This window comes from Megalobrama amblycephala, linkage group LG1, assembly GCF_018812025.1.
Source record: "Megalobrama amblycephala isolate DHTTF-2021 linkage group LG1, ASM1881202v1, whole genome shotgun sequence".
Classification (NCBI taxonomy): domain Eukaryota; kingdom Metazoa; phylum Chordata; class Actinopteri; order Cypriniformes; family Xenocyprididae; genus Megalobrama; species Megalobrama amblycephala.
In genome coordinates, this window is record NC_063044.1 from 32,900,232 (window position 1) to 32,908,957 (window position 8,726).

Consider the following 8,726-nt stretch of genomic DNA (forward strand, 5'->3'; position numbering starts at 1 on the left):
ACAATCAGGAGATGATGTTTTCTGTTAGAAATGTCCATATGGCAGTGAATCTGCTGTTCAGTCGTCACGTGCTGCGGTTGAACCACTCAGCTGGAGAATATGCGGATGTGTTGTGAAACCACAGAGGGGCGCAGGTGAGTTTATAGAAACTCGTTTCATCCGCACATTTTCACTTTTGTTTTTTTGGAAATTGGAAACTGGAAACAAGGTGTTGACAAGGATGGCGCACAGTGCAGGTAAGTTTGACATTAAGATAATTCGATTTTTTTTTTTTTTTTTTTATTAAAAATGTTTCTTCAGTGATCCATCATAATACACTTTATTAATTAAACGAAACGATCAGTTGTTTAAGATTAAACTCTTTAAATGGAGTTCAGCACGTAGCTTACAGCCCTCAGATTGTCAAATCAAGCGCAAGCGAGCTCATAATAGGAATACAATTTGGAAATAATTTAGAAACCACTCCATAGCCTAATTGTTTGTTTGTTTGTTTGTTTGTTTGTTTGTTTGTTTGTTTTTCATCAGACTTTCCACATTTTTTTATGTTCTTTTTTTTTTTTTTTTTTTTTGACCTCGCTATATAATTACATTATTTATTAAACTGAAGTACCAGATCTCACTCAAGAGAACTTGCGAGACTTAATTAAACCATCTCATAGCAGACAAAAATCAAGATGCATTTATTAGACAAGTAAAATAGCATAAAATATTATGTTTTCTGGAGAAAAAAAATATAAACTAAGTGAGTTTTTGCTTAAAACAGGCAAAAATATTTTGTAAAATAGCCTACATTAGATTGTTTACTGAAATGCTTACTAAGATTTGTTGAACTGCATTTTGCAACTTCAAACAAATGTAATTACAAATATTTAATTATATAATAATAATAATATAGCATAAATATAACCTACACTGTAAAAAAATATTTTCATGATTTGTTATGACATTTGTCAGATTAACTAATATAATTATTGTGGTTCAGATAAGGTAATATTTTGAGTTTCTATTTATTAAACCAATCGCCTTCATTGTATTAACTCATTTTTTTTATTTATTTCAATGAAATCAAAATTTTAAGGCAACCAGGTAACTTACTTTTTAAGTTAAACCAACAATTCTTTTTTACAGTGTAATCCACCCATAATTCCTTTCCAAAGAGTATTATTTTTGTCTTACTGAAAACTTGAGTCCATTTTTACCTGACCACTCTATTTTAGAGGAATACACTTTACTGACATTGTACAAATGCAACGAAATTTAGAGTGGCAGCTCTACGTCGTTCAGACAGTGCTACGTCTTTAATAACAATCGAGGAAATGTTTAGACCCTGAAAAGTACTAGAGTGGTTCCATGTACATGCTGAGACAGATCAAAAGTATTTAAAACAGTTATGATTCATGTTCAGAGTAAAGAGTGACATCACTGGCTCAGAAATCGTTGGTTTCATTGTTGGTTTCAAGCAAAACCAGCCACCAGGATTTCATGATACCATAAAGAAATGTCTCATGATACTATACCAGCTGATCACAATATCATGCAGTATTGTTTTAATTTATAGTTTGGCAAAATGAACAAATCTTTCATATGAATTCATAGATATAAATGAAAACAGATCAGATTTTTCCCTGAACACTTCATTAATGAGAATGAATGACTGGCTATTGTTACCAATAAAAATGTGCCAAAATTTGTGTAAACAAAATTCATCTTAGCACTGCACAGCAAAGAAACTGCACAAAGTGACATTTAGATGTGGTATTTATGTATCTGCACTGCACTTACAATTACATAAATACTGTTATTTTAGATATAAAACCATATATATAAAATGTTGGAAGAAATTAAATAGGCCTACTTTAAATGGGAAAATAAAGCTGCCAATAGGTGGCAGCAATTAAGTGTTAATGAATGAGTCACTGAATCATTCAAACGATTTGTTCAAAATGTCTAATTTCTTCAGGAATGAAGCAAATGACTGTTTATGAATGGCTTAGTAGTGAATCAGTGATTCACTCGATTTGTTCAAAAACACATTCAGAAACAAAACAAAAACAGCACTTTTGCTCGTGCCACATTGTCAAACTATCAGGAACATTTTAGCCGGTATATCTTGAAATTTCATCATGTTCGCCAACCAATACGACCATATAGGTCGTTTTGTCACTTTCCCTAAAGTTTTCACGCATTTCCTAAAGTGGCGCCCCTATCGACAACAGGGCACTTTCATTTTAATGCATTGTACTCTTTTAGCTGCGTTATATTTCGGGTTTCACATAACAATAGCATTGCAATAACAATATGCAATCATGTGATTATACGACCATGGGTTCGATCCCAGGGAACACATGTGCTTATAAAATGTATATGCACTATAAATCACTAAGGGTAGGTTTAGGGGTGGTGTGGGTGTAGTTGCTATTGAAAAAATAAGTTTTGCTAAATGGAAACAGGAGAAATGGTGTAAAAACGCCACATATTTTCTTAAAGATGCCCTAGAACCCTTTTTCAAAAGATGTAATATAAGTCTAAGGTGTCCCCTGAATGTATCTGTGAAGTTTCAGCTCAAAATATCTCATAGATTTTTTTTATTCAGTTTTTTAACTGCCTATTTTGGGGCATCATTATAAATGCGCCGATCCAGCACGTGTCCCCTTAAAATCCTCTCGCTCCCTGCCCCCGAGCTCGCAACTCTATAATACATCGCATAAACGAAGTTCACACAGCTAATATAACCCTCAAAATAAATCTTTACAAAGTGTTCGTCATGCAGCATGTCTAATCACGCAAGTACAGTATTTATTTGGATGTTTACATTTGATTCTGAATGAGTTTGATAGTGCTAACATGGCTAAAGCTAACATTACACACTGTTGGAGAGATTTATAGAGAATGAAGTTGTGTTTATGAATTATACAGACTGCAAGTGTTTAATAATGAAAATAACGACAGTCTTGTCTCCGTGAATACAGTAAGAAACAATGGTAACTTTAACCACATTTAACAGTACATTAGCAACATGCTAACGAAACATTTATAAAGACAATTTACAAATATCACTAAAAATATCATGATATCATGGATCATGTCAGTTATTATCGCTCCATCTGCCATTTTTCGTTATGGCAGACGTTAATACTGGCTTGTCTAATGCCTTGAACATGGGCTGGTATATGCAAATATTGGGGGCGTACATTTTAATGATCCCGACTAAGGGCCCGAAGATCACGGGCATCCAGTATGGTTTTCCGGCCTTGACATTTACGCACAGAGATTGTTCCAGATTCTCTGAATCTTTGAATGATATTATGCACTGTAGATGATGATAACTTCAAACTCTTTGCAATTTTTCTCTGAGAAACTTCTTTCTGATATTTCTCCACTACTTTCTGCTGCAGCATTGGGGGAATTGGTGATCCTCTGCCCATCTTGACTTCTGAGAGACACTGCCACTCTGAGAGGCTCTTTTTATACACAATCATGTTGCCAATTGACCTAATAAGTTGCAAATTGGTCCTCCAGCTGTTCCTTATATGTACATTTAACTTTTCCGGCCTCTTATTGTTACCTGTCCCAACTTTTTTGGAATGTGTAGCTCTCATGAAATCCAAAATGAGCCAATATTTGGCATGACATTTCAAAATGTCTCACTTTCAACATTTGATATGTTATCTATATTCTATTTTGAATAAAATTTAAGTTTATTAGATTTGTAAATTATTGCATTCCTTTTTATTCACAATTGTCCAGTGGCCCATCTTTTTTGGAATAAGGTTTGTACTATTGACAATACAACCATTTAAAAAAATAAAGTGGCATGGCCAGTATTTTGAAGCTTTAGTATCGCGATACTTCCGTAGTACCGATATGCCATGCAACCCTACCAGCCATTGTCAGAATTATTAAAAATTGTGCACATTGTTTAGCAAATGTATTAAACTGCTCTTGTTTTGTAATCTAATCAGACGTTAAATTATAACATATATTTGAGAATATTAGTGCATTTGGATGCTCATATACAGAGAAACACCCCCAAAAAACAATCATTCAGTTTCTGATTGTGTGTGAGAGTGATGGGACATTAATAAAGGTTTTTACATGTTCTTCTATTGTCAGTTTTAGAGGGTGTGAAGCTGAATCTGGTTGTGTGTGGGAGTGACAGGACATTAAAATCCTCCATATCAGAGCAGATCCTGCAGCAGACAGACAGAAGATCAGGCGTGGAGCTTCATGGACGTCAGACCAGTCTGGTGGAGCTTCCAGCTCTCAGTCAGCTCTCAGAGGAGGAAGTGATGCGTCAGACTCTCCGCTGTGTATCTCTCTATGATCCTGGAGTTCATGTTTTCCTCCTCATTATTCCTGACGCTTCCACTCAATAATGAAGACAAAGCAGAAATGGAGGAGATCCAGAGGATCTTCAGCTCCAGAATCAACAAACACATGATGATCCTCATAATGCAGAGTTCAGAGCATCAGCCAGCAGAACTCAATGAAGAAATACAGTCTGTCATTGAGAGATTTGGAGGTCGACATCATTTCATTGGTCCCAACACACAAGTGTCCACATTGACGGAGAACATTGAGAAGATGCTGGAAGGAAACAGAGGAGAGTTTTTCTCCACAGAGACATTTCTGGAGATGCAGATGAAAAAACTGATGAAATATGAAGAGATGAAGAAAATTCATTCACTAGAGACACATTTACTGCCACAAGGTAATGACTAGAAAAATGAGGGTAACACTTTACTTGAAGGGGTGTGCATAAGACTGACATGACACCTTCATAATCTTGACATGACACGTGTCATGAATATGAAGGAGGTTTTATGAATGTTTATGACAACTGTCATTAAATGTCATTCGCTCAATTATGTCATTTTTAATGCAAAGATGACATTGTTTGAGATGTCTTTGTTACGACAACTTGACATAAACCAATACATCATAACCTGTCAGTGTCTTTGTCATGACAACTTGACATTAGCAAAACATCATAACCTGTCATAAACATGACATAGCAGATTAATTATCAAACTTAAAAAAACTACTTAGCTTTATGGGTTAACATTACATTACATTATTTTGGTAACACTTCAGTATAGGGAACACATATATAAACTCTTAATTTACTGCTTATTATAGTTAATTGTTAGGTTTAGGTATTGGGTAGGATTAAGAATGTAGAATAAGATCATGCAGAATAAGGCATTAATATGTGCTTTATAAGTACTAATAAATAGCCAATATTTTAGCCATATGAATGCTAATAGTAATAAGCAACTAGTTAAAAGACCCTAAAATAAAGTGTTACCATTATTTTATAACAGTGTCATCTTTTTTAAGAAATTTGAAATTGTCTATTATCTGACCTTGTTGGTGGAAACTTAAAAAAAAAAAAAAACATGAAATGAAAAATAGTCATGACGCTGTTATAAAATTATTAGTCAGAGTATTGTCACTTAATGACATGTTAATGACAAGTTCAATTTGTACCACTGTACTTGAGCTCAAGATACATATTCATGACACTATTATAATGGCCTCATGACAGCCAATGTCAAAACCAACTACATGACAGTTTAATGCAATGTTAACCCATAAAGCTAAATGATGTCAAGTTGTCATGACAAAGACACTGACAGGTTATGATGTATTGGTTTATGTCAAGTTGTCGTAACTCGGACATCTCAAACAATGTCATCTTTGCATTAAAAATGACATAACAGAGCGAATGACACTTAATGACAGTTGTCATAAACATTCATAAAACCTCCTTCATATTCATGACATGTGTCATGTCATGATTATGAAGGTGTCATGTCAGTCTTATGCACACCCCTTCAAGTAAAGTGTTACCAAAATGAGTCAAACTATACAACATGAAAAATTACAAAAATTATATGAATTATTACATTTTAATTCTACAGTACAGTACAAGCTTCAGTGTTTCCACAGGAAATGTAGATTGTTAGAACATCACAACTGATCATTTTGGCAAGTTAGTGTGAAGCTGAAAGATTTTCTTTCTTTCTTTCTTTCTTTTTTTAAAAATCTAATTACACTGAAAGAGAAAAACAACAACATGAATTTCAGTTAGGGTGACTTAATATGATAATACAATTGTTTTCTTTTAAGTAAATTTATTAAATGTACATGTAAATATTTAAGGAATTGACTGAACCCACTCACCATCTTAATACAGGCATAGGGTAAGTTGTGCCAAAGCTTATTAAACTATTTTAGTAATGGGAAAGGAAAGAGGCACAGCACTTTATAATTTTAATTTCTATAATGTAACAAACTAATTTGACAAAATAGTGAAACAGGTGAAAAGTGGCTCATCTTACCCCAACCCCCCTTTGATCTTGTCACTTGAATAAATTAAGATGTTTTCTTAAATTCCTGTTTTGTTTCGTTTTTAATGTTTTTCAATCTTTTACATTTTCAGGTTCAAGAGAAAACATGGATGAAGTGAGGATTGTGCTGCTGGGAAAAACTGGAGTTGGGAAAAGTGCAACTGGAAACACAATCTTAGGAAGAAATGCGTTTACAGCAGAAACATCTCAAGAGTCAGTGACTAAAGAGAGTCGAAGAGAAACATCTGAAATCAACGGCCGACACGTTACTGTGATCGACACTCCAGGACTGTTTCGATACTGAACTGAGTAATGAGGAGATCCAGAGAGAAATCAAACACTGCATCTCCATGATCCTGCCTGGACCACATGTGTTCATCCATTGTGCTCAATTTAGGACAACGATTCACTCAAGAAGAAGCAACATCAGTGAAGATCATCCAAGAGACATTCGGTGAGAAATCTCTAATGTTCACCATGGTGCTCTTCACCAGAGGAGATTATCTGAAGAACAAAACCATTGAACAGTGTTTGGGAAAACCTGGATCTCCTTTGATGAATCTGATTGAAGCGTGTGGAAACAGATTCCATGTGTTTAATAATAATCAGACTGGAGACCGAACACAGGTGTCTGATCTACTGGAGAAAGATAGACAACATGGTGACAGTGAACGGAGGGAGTTTCTACTCTTGTAAGATGTTCAGACAGATGGAGAGAGAAAAACAAGAACAACAGATGAAGATCCTGATAGACAGAGACAGAGAAAGAGAAGAACTGATCAAAAACTAGAAGAAAGAGATGAGACAAGAACAAGAAACACTTACCAATGAAATTGATCAAATTAGGCAAGAAAAAGATAAAATAAAAACAGAAATAGATAAACTGCAGATCAAATACCACACAGAAACAGAAAGGACTGATGAACAGAATAGAGAACGAGAGGAAGAAAAGTGAAGAATATATAGAAAGAGAAGAACAATATAAAACACAAAGACAAGAGGAAGTAAAAGAGATACAAGACACGATGAGACAAGAACGAGAGACATCTAGACATGAAATAGAAGAAATGAGGCAAGAAAAAGAGAAAATAAAAACAGAAAAAGAAAAACTTCAGACCCAATACAAAACAGAAATAGACAGAGTGATGAACAGAATACAGAATGAAAGACAGAATCATGACAAAGAGAGAAAGAGAAGAGAAAAAGAGTTTCATGAGAGTGAAAAACTATGAATGAAGAGAGAAAGAAATATAAAATGCAAATAAGAAAAAAAGAGAAAGAACAGAGAGAGATAACCAGAGACTCAAGAGAGAGAGAGAATAAAAGAGAGAAAGAGATGAAGAGAGAAAGAAATGAATGGGAGAAACGAAAACATGAAGAAGAGAAAGAGAGAATAGAGGAAAAAGTGGACAAGAAGAGAAGAAGAAGATAAAGATCGAAGAAGAGAAAGAAGAAAAGAAGAGAGGAAAAGAACAGAGAAGAGAGAACTGATTAAATGAAGAAGAGAAAGAGAGGTGAATGATGGAGAAAGTGGAGCAACTGGACAGAGAAAAAGAGAACTGATAAAGAAACGAAGAAGAGAAAGAGAGAATGAAGATGATGATGGAGGAAGAACGACAGAATAATGACAAAGAGAGAAAGAGAAGACAAGAAGAGTTTAATGAGAGAGAAGAACAATATAAAAGAGAAATGAAAGAGAAAGAAGAGAGTGAGGAGAAGATCCATGAGGAGATGAAGAGAGAAAGAGAGGAATGGAGAAACAGAAACTGGAGGAAAAGACACGGAGAGAAGAAGAGGATGAGAAAAGAAGAGAGAAAGAACAGAGAGATTTGCATGCATTTAAACAGAGACTAAAACAAGAAAGAGAGAGAATGGAAAGAGAGAAAAAAGATCTTCAATCTAAACATGAAGAAGAAGAAGAAAAGATGATGGAGATCCTGATGGAGAAACTGAACAGAGAAAGAGAAGAACTGATGAAGAAACATGAAGAAGAGAAAGAGAGAATAAAGATGATGATGATGAAGAAAGTGGAGCAACTGGACAGAGAAAGAGAAGAACTGATGAATAAACCTGAAGAAGAGAAAGAGAGAATAAAGATGATGATGATGGAGAAAGTGGAGCAACTGTACAGAGAAAAAGAAGAACTGATAAAGAAACTCGAAGAAGAGAAAGAGAGAATGAAGATGATGATGGAGGAAGAACGACAGAATAATGACAAAGAGAGAAAGAGAAGAGAAAAAGAGTTTCATGAGAAAGAAGAACGATATAAAATGCAAATGAAAGAGAAAGAGAGAGAGATCTATGAGATGAAGAGAGAACAAAATGAATGGGAGAAACTAGAGGAAAAAACAAGAAGAGAAGAAGAAGATAATA

At 34.6% G+C, this 8,726-nt stretch overlaps 1 pseudogene; it reads left to right on the forward strand.

The window, feature by feature from the left end:
* Nucleotides 1–131: 131 nt before the first annotated feature.
* LOC125265512 lies at nucleotides 132–8,314 on the forward strand (annotated as a pseudogene).
* The last annotated feature ends 412 nt before the right edge of the window (nucleotides 8,315–8,726 follow it).